At 37.1% G+C, this 12,711-nt stretch overlaps 1 protein-coding gene across 2 annotated transcripts in view; it reads right to left on the bottom strand.

Moving 5' to 3' along the window:
* The window catches only part of LOC129756274 (mucin-2), a 148,014-nt gene extending 137,388 nt beyond the window's left edge, over positions 1–10,626 (bottom strand). For both annotated transcript variants that reach the window (XM_055753095.1, XM_055753096.1), the window contains exon 1: positions 10,318–10,626. The gene's annotated coding sequence lies outside the window, so the exon portion shown is untranslated. The remainder of the gene's footprint in view (positions 1–10,317) is intronic.
* Between the last annotated feature and the right edge of the window lie 2,085 nt (positions 10,627–12,711).

The raw sequence follows: 12,711 nt of genomic DNA, 5'->3' as shown, positions 1-12,711 counted from the left end.
TCGGATAAAAATAGGCAATCTGGCAACCTTATCCTAGCACCACAAGCTTACAGAAAGAGAACTATGTATGCTGTGCCTGAGACTCGATCTCGTGAACTGTGGTTTAGAAGACTTTAACACTATCCTCTAGACCACGGTTGGCGGCACCAAATAGATCCCATTTGCATTTCTGGAACCGACGGAGTGCTATTTTGAAAATAAATTTAAGGGTAATTTTTCAGTTCGCTACATAAAAACCTTATAAATTTGATATATTTTCTTCAATGGGATGGGAATGGGTGAAAATTGACCACTTCTGAAAATTGCTAATAAATTTATATTCGTCAAATTCTTCTGCTGGTTTGCAGTGAGTTAGATGCTCATTAGACTGAGTCGATTTGGGGTCATTTTTGAATTTCTCAAACCCTGGGGTCTTAAAAGCTTTGTCTTGGTCCAAAACTCATCCATGATTTTTTGTTGAATTTTTAAGTAACGTTTACATGAGTAAATTTGGACTTTAAGGTTTGTATGGGAAAATTGAATATTTTGTACTGAAAAATCAACATCATTTTTGTTTCTTCGGTGGAACCGAGCCAGCTGATGATTTTTGTGCCAATTTATAAAATTCCTAAAGGAAATTTTCCCCTGAACAACTTTGTTGAAGACCGTAATTTCTTATCTTACTAGGCAAAAAAGTTATTAGTTGTTTAACAGGGGTATGTCTTTTCGCATTGATAAACGATAAATTAAAATGACATCACTGCTGGAGCCTCGCGATGTATTGCATGCAAAGTAGTCATGCATTACCTCGCAAGGCACCATGCAGTGATGTCCATTGAATTTATGGTTTATCAATGCGAAAGGACATACCCCTGTTAAACAACTAATAACATTTTTGCCTAGTAAGATACGAAGTTACGGTCTTCAACAAAGTTGTTCAGCGGAAAATTTCTTTTACGAATTTTATAAATTGGCACAAAAATCATCCGCTGGCTCGGTTCCACAGAAGAAACGATGATGTTGATTTTTTAGTACAAAATATTCAATTTTCCCATACAAACCTTAAAGTTCAAATTCACTCATGTAAACGTTACTTAAAAATTCTACAAAAAATCATGGATGACTTTTGGACCAAGACGAAGCTTTTAAGACACCAGAGTTTGAGAAATTCAAAAATGACCCCAAATCGACTCAGTCTAATGCTCATATAATAAAGATTTTGTATGCTTATATTCAGGTTTGTTAGACCTCACATAATAAGTTCCGGCCACAACCAAATGCAGATTAGAATTTTTAAGAAAATTTCAAACAAGAATAATATTTTTATGTAGAAAATTATCAGGTCTTCTATCCTACCACTTAGAATTTTCAAAATTATTTGTCCAAATTTCCAATTTTTTTTTAAATTTGGACTAAAGCTACTAAAATTCGAAATTTTAGTTTTCAACCTTGGATGACTAAGAGCACAGTTGAAATTTCAAGCATGAATGAAAGTAGGGTTTCGTGGAAAACTTCTGTTTTCAGAATTTTATCGATAGTGGAAATTTTCGTGGAAAAAAACCAATGATGATTTTTTTTAGATTTTTGGTAGTTGGTACATAGGTTTCGTGATAGGTTGATAACTAATTTTTGAAAAGCATAAACTAATAACATTTTTTTTTTTAATTTTAAAAATGGGTTTTGGCTTATCCTTCCTGAGGATCTGCCTTCTTATCCAAAGGTTAGAACTGGACGATTTCAGTAATCTCTGCAAATAACAGCGCAATTCAATTCGATATTTTGGTCAACCTCCCCCTGATGGGTTACATCGAAACGTAAGTACCTTCACCGGTACAAACTTTTCGAAATGTAACCAGGTATTACACCAATATCAAGCAGGGCGTTATTCTTGGGCAGCAAATAAATGATGGAACCCAGGTTTCCCACCATGTTATCACCCCGAAACCCTTTTCCACCTTCTGCCAATTTTCATCAAAGCTCCAACCGGGTCAGCCTCTCGTTAAAATTATGAACTGACGGACGGGCAAACGCGAATACCCACCACATGCAGATTTTGACTGCATGTGGTCGGTTGAACTAGGGCTTGCGTTTTCAAATGGTTGCTTACGAATCTTAGGCATCTTGCAATCGTTGATGGCCAGTCCAACTCATGCCTATACAACCTTTTGAAAATCTAAACCTGGATTAAGGGGTAAACTGCAACATGGCAGGGCTGCCGCCTGTCAGCTTAAGTGTGCTGTGGCTTGTTTACATCTTAACGCAGTTTATCTACCATATGCTGAACCCATGCAAGAGTGCAAACAGCATAGGACATAAGCAGAGTTTCAATTTGTACCCGGCGGCGACAGCGCAAATTTGAGGGATGCTGCTACGTTAGGATGAGTCGTTTCCAATTTTGTTTGGATCAAAATTCACATCGAAACGTGGATATTCTTAATAAGAACTTATAGGTACATGAACCATGATCATTCAAAGGTTGTCAGTCAGATAATGAAGTCGGAATGTTGTTGTTCAAAACTGGCTCATTTGACCATTGTTCCTTATTCTTTTGTATCTCTAGAAGTTTTCGACCATTTGAAAACTTTTAGTTTTGTGGTTTGAATTGCTCTTTCAATATTTTATCAATTCATTTTCGTTAAATCGCATGTTTTACGATTTAAAATATCACAAAATAGACACATCCTTTAAAAAGAATCGGTTAGGGTTTATGGCGCTATTTATGGGCTGGTAGTTCGATCATCATTTGCAGATGTGCTTTCGGGAAACATAAACATGTAGGTATTACCTACTCACTCGTCGGGGCTTCGATGATAAAAGCTTATTACGACATGCATTGCATGAAAACGTCAAAGCTTCTGGTGAGATTTGTTCCCATAATTCGCTCCCGGAGAAAATCGTTCAATCCTAAAGAACGAATTGCTGTTTTTTTGGAACATGAAAAAAAATGATTGAATAAACAAGGTAGCTTTGCAGTCTTTGCACCTCATTTTCAATTATAGCTGATAAGAATTCAAAACTTAAGTTATGATTATGAATTAAAAATTTTATTATTTTTTTTTTTTAATCATTTATTCGCTTTTTATTCTGAAATCGAAGATTTTTTACAATATTTCAATTATGAATTTGGATTTTTGATTTTCCTTCGATTTTAAGTTAGTTTAGTTTCGTTAACGCTTTCAAAAACAACCCTTCTTTAAAGGTGTTTTATTGAAATCAGCATGAAACCAGAGCCAACAAATATTTTTAATTACGTTTTGCTAACAATAAAGGGTGATACGGTCAAAATTTGGTCAATATCACCTTGACGTATTTCTTTCAATTTTGCATTCAAAAAACCTGAATACCCCTCATTTTGAAGGTGTGTGTGTGTGTGTATAGAATGTTGCTCCTATTTTGATTTTGGAATTCACTCTTCAGTTGTCAAAATGCCGTCCAAGGAAAATCCGAGCTACTCGCACGCAAAGCTGGCAAAATCGCTAAAAGTTGCCAAATCAACCACACCCAAAATTCAGCCTCTGTGCCAATGGCGTGTAGTCAATTACATAGCATCATTGGTACAAGAAGATAACGCGATCGGTGCTGATTCGATTTGCTCCCACCGGCATTAATCTCCCAAGTTAACCGAATTGCGTATGTCTGAAAGAAACAAAATAAAAACGCTTTCACGTCCCTCCCTATCGCATCACAAGACGAAGAAGGATGGAAATAAATACCGGCCAACACCAGGCAGCCAGCGAACCGAGCACTGTGCGTGTGAATGTAGCAAAAGCAACAACAAAAACATCCTTCTAATTCAATCCCTCCAATCCACAGGCAAACAACCACGGCTAAGTTGTGCGTGTGTATGTAGCAAAAGCAACAACAAAAACATTCCTTCAATTTACCGGCAAACAACCATCGGCCAAGCTGCCCGGCTTTAGCAGCTGTGTATATGTAGCGTGTGTATGTAATAGCAGGCAGTAAGCAAAGCACAGTTCTCATTCAATGGGTTTCCCGTTTCCTCCACTCCCGTTCCCTTTCCCGTTTCCATCGCAAGACAAATGAATACCTTGAAAGGAGGCCAAACGCCGGGAAGCCACTGTCGTGCGTTTCTTTTGTGATTGATCGGTGGCAGAATGCCTATGACAAATATCCCTCTCCCTGCATGAAGCTCAAATAGTACACTGGTTAAGATGTCGGTCTGGCAAGATCAATTAGTTAGTGATTTGAGTTCGATTCTCCCTACGGGCGCTGTGGTTTAAATTTTTATTTTCTTGTTTCTGGGATGAATTATCCAATAGGAACGAAATCCCATAAAATGTTTTTCTTGTTTTGCTTGAATGTAGTGGTCATGCATCATTTTAGTTGGGAGCCGAGTCCTTATGCCAGTTACGGTTTTTCAAACATATCATCTTCGGCACAGTGCACATTTCAGCGCATTATCGGCACAGAGATGTGCTAAATAGGCATTGGATTTTTGCAACCTCTTCTATGGGTGCATTACAAATGTAATTTAAGTGTTTGTCGACAGCCAGGATGTCTGGATGGGGGGGAGATCGAAAACCGGAAGCCGCTGAGACGACAAAGAGAGTTGCCGGTAGTTTCAAGCGAAACCCAAACCTTTCTCTCCGAGAGGCCGAAGCTGGGTTTATCGTCTACAACGGTGCATCGAGCCAAAAAACGAGCCGGACTATCGACTTACAAGAAAGTAGTGACTCCAAATCGCGATGATAAACAAAATACGACGGCCAAAGCGCGATCCCGGAGGCTCTACACGACGATGCTGACGAAGTTTGACTGCTTGGTAATGGAGGACGGAACCTACGTCAAAGCCGACTACCAGCAGCTTCCGGGACAGGAGTTTTATACGGCAAAAGGAAGGGGAAAGGTAGCAGATATTTTCAAGCACATGAAATAAGCTTGCGAAGAAATATCTGGTTTGGCAAGCCATCTGTACCTGCCCTCTGCTGCCTTTACTGAAGAAACACGGTTGTTCCGTACTGTTTTGGCCGGATTTGGCATCTTGCCATTACGGTTAAAAGGCCATGGAGTGGTACGCTGCCAACAACGTGCAGGTGGTTCCCAAGGACAAGAACCCTCCCAACACCCCAGAGCTCCGCCCAATTGAGAAATTCTGGGCTATTGTCAAGCGGAACCTAAAGAAGACCAAAAAACCTGAAGTGGCTTAGGTGTATTCTATACACACCTAAGCGAGCTGACTGTGAAGAGGATCTGCGATTGCTTCGCCTCCTCTACATAGTCAGTCAGTGAGCCTAGCAAAAGTTTACCCGATCTGTTTTGAGCTTTCTACACAAATTGCCCTCCGCTTACATTCTTCACCACCTTTTCACTTCTTCTACGAAGCGCACTCGCTTCATCTATCCAGCTATATTCTTCACAATTACTTAAACATTTCTACCTTAGAAGTTCATCTCGCCGCGATGCCATTAAAATAATATAATCAATAATTATATCGGCGATAAGAATCTTAATCAACCAAAAAAACTGAAATTAGGTTCCTCGAAGCCCATGTGGTTATGACATTTTCGAAAAAAAAGAAAAAAAATTCTTAATCGATATAGTTTTTCGTAGAACTGAAGTTGCATATACCTCAAAACATAAACATAAGACAAAATTTATGTGAATTTTTCAGCAAACAATAAAATTGGGTTTCTCAGGATAAACATTGAATAATAGCTTAGCTTAGCTTGATTGACTACTCACATCCACCTTTAATCATTGAGTCCGAAATGCTTCTTCAACATTTTTCTTTCGTATGAATATACAAATGCTAGTTGGAATTATTTTTTTAATGTTTCATTATTTAGAAAATATCGTTATGAAAATGAATATATTTCGAACTCCATGATCGTAGGCGTGGCTCAGTAGAACGAGTTCCACATCGCCAATGGTTGCTACTCCGTGATTGATCGAGGCCATCAGTTTTGTTCAGAGGTCAAATGAATGGAGCCTGGGATTGGCATCACATTCACAATGCTCAAACCTGATGCTCTCTCTTTGATCATCAATAACGGCGCCTGCCACGTCCTAGTAGTCAATGGATAGATTGGAAAATATAGAAAAGGATGAAAGATAAACCTTGTGCTTTAGGACCGAGGCACCTCTGCATCCTAGCAAAATAATTTTGGTTTGGAGGTTTGGGTAAAAGGAGGTGATTGGGAAACACTTTTGACTAGTGTAATTCAAACTATCAAACCTATTCTTCTAAACTCCTACTATTGCCTAATGAAATTAGTTTATTACTTTTTCCATAATAATATTTCCTATCTCAATTTTAGACTTGGTAGGCTGTGCCCGAAGCTGACAGTAGTTTTTCTGGGAGCTGATTTTGTTTTTCAATAGAAGAAAAAATTGTGAATACCTGTGAATCTGTTTCAAGGAAAAAGAATGTTCGATCGATGTCCAGAATCGAATATGTCGGCTGTGTTAACAGTTCCGTCTCGCATCTCGAATGGCTTAAAGTGTCTGGTGGTTGAAGAATGGCTTTCATCAAAGCTGATCCATGCCTGGAGCCAAAAGTTCGAAGATGGGATCATCCTTAAGATGAGTATTATTTTTGTCTTATTCATTATCAAATCTCAAATATGTTAAATTATATTAGAGGGCAAGTTATGTAGGCAAGTTAGCAGCATTATGTTCGAAATCATACCATAAAATCGTGACTGTACTAAAAAGAAAACGAGTTCACAGAGAATCAAATCTTTCAGATAAGTTGCTCTGTTAACGTAAATATTAGTTTTTTTTTTCATTTGATACTGATAACATATTTTTACTATTCAATTATCTTACATGAATTGCATTGAGAGCTCAAACATCATGAAATCAAGTTAGGTTAGGATGTTAAGCAGAAATATAATGATCAGAAACTCATAGCATCTCTAATAATTTTTATCATAAATTATGCCATCTCACGGAGACAACTAATCAATCATAATAGATAAATCAGAAAAACACATCATTTATAAATCAAAAATATAATTGTATTAGGCAGTTCATAATAAACTCTTAAATATTGCATGAAACAAACTAATTTAAACAATTCAACTTGAAATTGATTATTTACTTAATTACCATCAAACCGATTTGCAATTTGTATCTCTTTTTTTTTTCATGACCATATTATATAGAAACAGAAATTGAAACGATTTTTTTTATTGAAATGTGTATTTATGGTCTTTCCCAGAAAAATGTAAAAAAATGTAGAATAGGTATTACAAAATTGACACTCGTCAAAAGTGTTTCCTAATCATATCCTTTCACCCAAACCTCCAACCTGAATTTTTTTTTTGCAAGGATGCAGAGGTAACCTCGGTCCTAAAGCGCAATATTGATCTTTTATCCTTATCTCTCTTTTCCAAATCTATCTATTGACTACTAGGACGTGGCCGGCGCCGTTATTGATGTGCAAAGAGAGAGCATCAGTTTTGTTCATTGTGAATGTGCAGTCAATCCCAGACACCATTCTTTTGACCTCTGGACAAAATTGATGGCCTCGGTCAATCACGGAGTAGCAACCATTGGCGATGTAGAACTTGTTCTACTGAGCCACGCCAGCGATCGTGGAATCTGAAATGTGTTGATAAATTTGAAATAACGATTTTTTTATGATTTGCTGTTTAATTTCATTGAATTGAATGTGGAAATAATTTTTTTTTATTTTCGATTTGTGGAAATAAATAATAATGTAGAAATTCTGTATACAAAAATATTATGATACATTTCGGGTTCAATGATTCAAGGTGGATGTGAGTAGTCAATTAAGCTAAGCTAAGCTAAGCTAAGCTAAGCTAAGCTAAGCTAAGCTAATAATATTTCCTATCTCAATTTTACTTTAAGTATCACTACTAAAACTTAGTTAAAAAAAATCTGCCCTTATTTTGAAAACTTAAAAAAAGGATCTATTTCTCATTTAAAAGAAATAAAATGTATTGAATAAACAAGTTGAATACGTGTTTGACGAACTTTGAGATCGATCGCAAATCAATCACAAGTGTTACTATACTTTCCTGTTTTGATTGAAAAATAACAAAAACATGAAAACTTGTGTAAAATTGATTGATTTCGTTTCGTATTTACTGTCTCCAAAGTAAGTTTCTGAAAAATTTTTAATGTTTCAATTTAAGTAAAATTACACAGAAAATTATATATTCTTGGGAGGAAAACTGAAAATAAACCTTGAACTCTTTTGTTTGGAATATTTCAAAAATTATAACTCATATCTATAGGATTAAAATAAAAAAAGCAAAGTGTTTCTCTTAAACAACATTACCCAGCAAACGAGGGAATCCTTCCGGCTCATTAAAACCATGGCAAAGTATTAATTCGTAGTTTCTCAAAAATTTAACACCAATTTGAGCAAGTTTTTCTTTTGAGTTCTAAACATAATATTTAAAAAAAAATTCTTTATTTCCCTGATGTATATGAAAAAGAATGACTATATTTTTAATTCAATTTTTTTCAAATGAAAAAACGACAAGAATTTGAAAAGATCATCAATCAAATCTCAAGATGATAAAATATCTTAATTTCATCAAAATTACGAAACTTTTAAGCAAATTTTTGATGTGGCACAAATATTCATTAATATTTTTCAAATTGAAAACATTGTTTTATGAAAAATAAATTTGCATCATATTAAAGGTAGTGAATAACGAAAATACTTAGCTTGAATATCTCCCAGAGACCAACGCACATGAATGGTTCACTCCGAACGTTTCTTCCCCGCTTATTGTGAACGGCCGACATCAATCAAGAAGTTTGGAGATTTTATATCGAGTAGCACCATCTGGATCACGCTCCGGTTATCCGAAGATTTCTTGATAGTTATTCGAATTTATAACAGTTTCTGTGTACATTTTATAACTATTTGGCACAAATTAAATTTTCGAATTTATGGTGCGTGAGTCTTGAAAATTTTCCAGCCGGAAAAAACACAACCGTCATCGACGACCACAGCCTACTCCTCCAATAAAATTGGGTTTCTCAGGATAAACATTGAATAATGGTTAGAGCAAGTTCACTGGTGTTGGGAAAAAGTGGTAGAAATTTTATCACTTTCTGCACATTTTGAAAATTTTACAATGCAAAAACATTTTCAAGATCTGTGGCCTTCAAGTTTTTCTACAACACGTGTTGTATTTTCGCATGCTGTGATGCAAAAATAGCAATATTTCTATCACATACGGCTGAAATAGATACAGTGCTGTAAAAAAATACAACGCCGAAAGATCTTGAAAACATTTTTGCATGGTAAAATTTTCAAAATGTCAAAATTTCTACCACTTTTTTCCAACACCAGTGAACTTGCTCTTACAAGGTTAAAGACAGATAAGAAAGTTAGACTGCCAGTAGAAGTCCTACGCTTCCGAAGCGGCTTTCAAAGATTGATCATTTGTATAAAAAATGGACATTGGAAATTGGATTTTGGAAATTGCCCAACTCCGCCTATAGACGGGGTTTACACAAAGTCGACATAAAAGCGAAGCAAGTCATTATTATTACCTACTTACTTTTTGTGCAAATTGTTCAAAACATGTAAATCTAACATCCATATTAATGATTTTTTTTGAAAGCAGTTTTCAAAACTACAGCTAAAAAACGTGAGAAAACGAAAAATGGACCCGTTTTTAGTTAAATTATCAATTTGGTAGCATCAGAAATCCTCAATTCATGTGTTCATTGATTTAAAAAATTACTGGCTGTTAGGTCTGAGAGTAACCATCATTCTGGGTTGATTTTATGAGAATAAAATATCCAAAGTTGAGTAGGAGAGATGAAACATAAACAACGACAACGATTCGAAAATCATTTTCAATATTTACTTTTCATATAAGTTGAAATATATCTTAGTTCTTTGTGGTACAACTTTACCAAAAAATTACATCCGCTGTAGTTGTGCATTTTTTTTTATTTTCAAAAAAATTTCCTTGTCTATATTTTTTTCCGAAGAACAAAAGTTGTTTGTAATTTTAAAACTAAGCTTCTGGGAATATTTATGCTTATAAAAAAATGTTCTAAATAGTCAATCAAATTTTAATTTCAAGCATTAAAACGTCTGAAACAATTTTGATCTCTTATTAGAAATCTTTTTTCGCGTTCGCATCATAATGATACCAGTGATTATACCTCGACTTGTGAATAGGGGTATCATATCATTGGATATGATAACAAAAATATTCATCAATTTACACAACTCAACGTTTTCTACATCAGGATATTGATTTGGAATGAAGTTATCTAATCAGTTAGTTTGTGTATATCAATCAAAGTCTTTTTAATCTTTGAACTTGAATTAAAAAAAAAGCAAAATTTCTTAAATATAAAAAAGCCGTTACTCACTTTTGAAACACTGTTGACAGCTTTACTCTATGGCACAATCACGAATTCACTTTGTCACTCTAATCATCAGTCCATAAGTCCTTGAGTCCTTTTAGTGACACGCTTATTGAGTGTCCTTATTTTTAAATCTCTCAAATGATTCTTCTTGAAGATTTACACTCCACCCGAAAATCACTCGCGATCCCGGAAATCGATCACCGAATCAGGATCCTCCCTCTAGGACCGATCTAGAAGAATACTCCTAACTAACTGAACTTATTTCTAGATATGGTATCGAAAAAAAATTAAAGATGCCCGTGTCCGTGTGACAACTGAAAGGCTGCGCTGCGCTGACATAACTTAAATACCTTTTTCGCTAGTTGCCGCGCACCGCTTGGGGGATGAAGCAAAAAAAAATCACAACAACATCGAGACACAAGACGACAACACTAGAGATGTTCACGCGACAATCCTAGGTTGCTTGCGCTCATCGACAGCAGCACCGAGACGCACCACCAGGCAGACGATCATCAGCAGCAGCACCATAAACATCATCGGGTTCTCGATGACGCGATTTGGTCCGGTGAACTTGCCCCATAAGATCAGGAGCTTGGATTTTCGAGCTATCTCCAATGAAAGAGTTGGAGCATCCTCATCTCCACTCTTTGGGAGTGTGATCACCAGTAGCTTTTCGTGATGCTGCGCGACTCTCTTTCGAAAATCGTTTCACGAAAAGCTCCCCGACATCGTGATAACAGACGAAACAGGCTTCTGCCATTGTGGGAAAAAGCTCCCCGACGGAGACGATCATTCCCGAGCGGTCAGTTCAAGAGGGAAAGTGATCGGTAAACTCTGCGACGAAGAAGATTCACTCTCGGTTTCGTTTCTCAGAGCAAAAGACGCGAACCCTCTTCCTTGGGGCTCGCACAGCAACCACGAGCACGTGTTCCAATATCTGGTAGTAGGTACAATACGCTTTGGCGGCATTGTGACAAACAGCAAAAAGCCGGTTTGATCGTTGTTTTGGGATCGTCCCAACTACGAAGCCTCGCGCTAGAAGGCACCTTGCTCTTGTCAAATTCCAATTCAGCTTCACTCACGGGCGGTGATGTGCTAAGGATATGCAAAGAGGTTAATGGGGAGGAGTTGTAAATTTGTCACAATACCTACGCATAATTTGTGAGGTTTGACTGCCTTTTTTCACAACTTTAAACCTCCACCAGTCAGTCACAACAATCGATTTGTTGTGTTTGGTTTTGAAACTGACTTGTTTTAATCAAACTGTCAGATTTTTTACTAATTTATTACACCCAAAGGTAATAAGTTCATCACCTCACTGTCTTAATGTTTGAGCGCTCACCGCCCCCCTAAGAGTAATTTTGAACAAATTTGTTTCGGAATACATAAAAATTGGTAGCTCTGAGCACTTCCAGCACCCCAAAAGGCGGTACGGACCACTTTGAAAACCACTGATCTAAAACAATCAAATGCACTTCAATGGTTTAAAAAAATTGCAAGGTACTGAATTGAAATTGACATTGAAAATTTGAAAAATAAATAATAACAAAGGAAATTCCATTTGCTGTTTCAAGGGTGTCCACGATGAAATTGCCACACACACAATTGATTCGCAAAATTCGAGGTTTCATCCGATTGCCATCAATTTTTCAGGGATTGAAAAATAACTGTAAAAATTCATTTTATAATTTTACTCGTATTTTATCTACAGTCTATACGCAAATGCCCGTACCTTGGCCTTAACCCCGGCCATAAGATTCTACACAACCCGTGAATCAACCGTTTTCTGCATGTCCATTCTTTCTGCAGTTCCTTGACTGTCTTCACTACCTTAGTTCGTTTAAGAAGGTGCTGCTTTCTAATCGCCCAGTTATCTCGATGGAGCGGAGCTCCGGAGTGTTGGGAGGGTTGAACATTTTCGGCACGAAATTTACCTTCTGGACCGCATACCACTTCAGCACTTCCTTGGAGTAGTGGCATGAGGCCAAATCCGGCCAGAAAATTTTTGGGAAGTTGTGGGTCTTCAGGAGAGGAAGTAGCTGCTTCTGGAGGTACTATTTTATGTATACGTACACCTGTTCGTTCATCGTGTCCTGGGTCAAGAAAGGTGCGGAGTCCCGCACGTGGAGATAGCTTGCCAAACTAGGAATTTATTCGCATAGTTGGACATCTTCTGAGTGCGGACATGATCCGGAACGCTGAACTTATCCTTGGCCGTGAAAAAACAGGGTGCCGGGGATCTGTTTGAAGTCAGCCTTCACATATGTTTCGTCGTCCATGATGCAAAATTCAACTTTCGTCAGCATGTTGAGGTACAACTTCCTGGCACGGGTTTTGACGGACTTGTTCAGCTTCTCGTCGTGATTAAGGGCCTTTTGTACCTTGAACGTTCGAAGC

The sequence above is a fragment of the Uranotaenia lowii genome, chromosome 3 (genome assembly GCF_029784155.1).
Source record: "Uranotaenia lowii strain MFRU-FL chromosome 3, ASM2978415v1, whole genome shotgun sequence".
In the NCBI taxonomy this organism is placed as follows: Eukaryota; Metazoa; Arthropoda; class Insecta; order Diptera; family Culicidae; genus Uranotaenia; species Uranotaenia lowii.
This window is presented reverse-complemented; position numbering and strand designations above follow the sequence as displayed.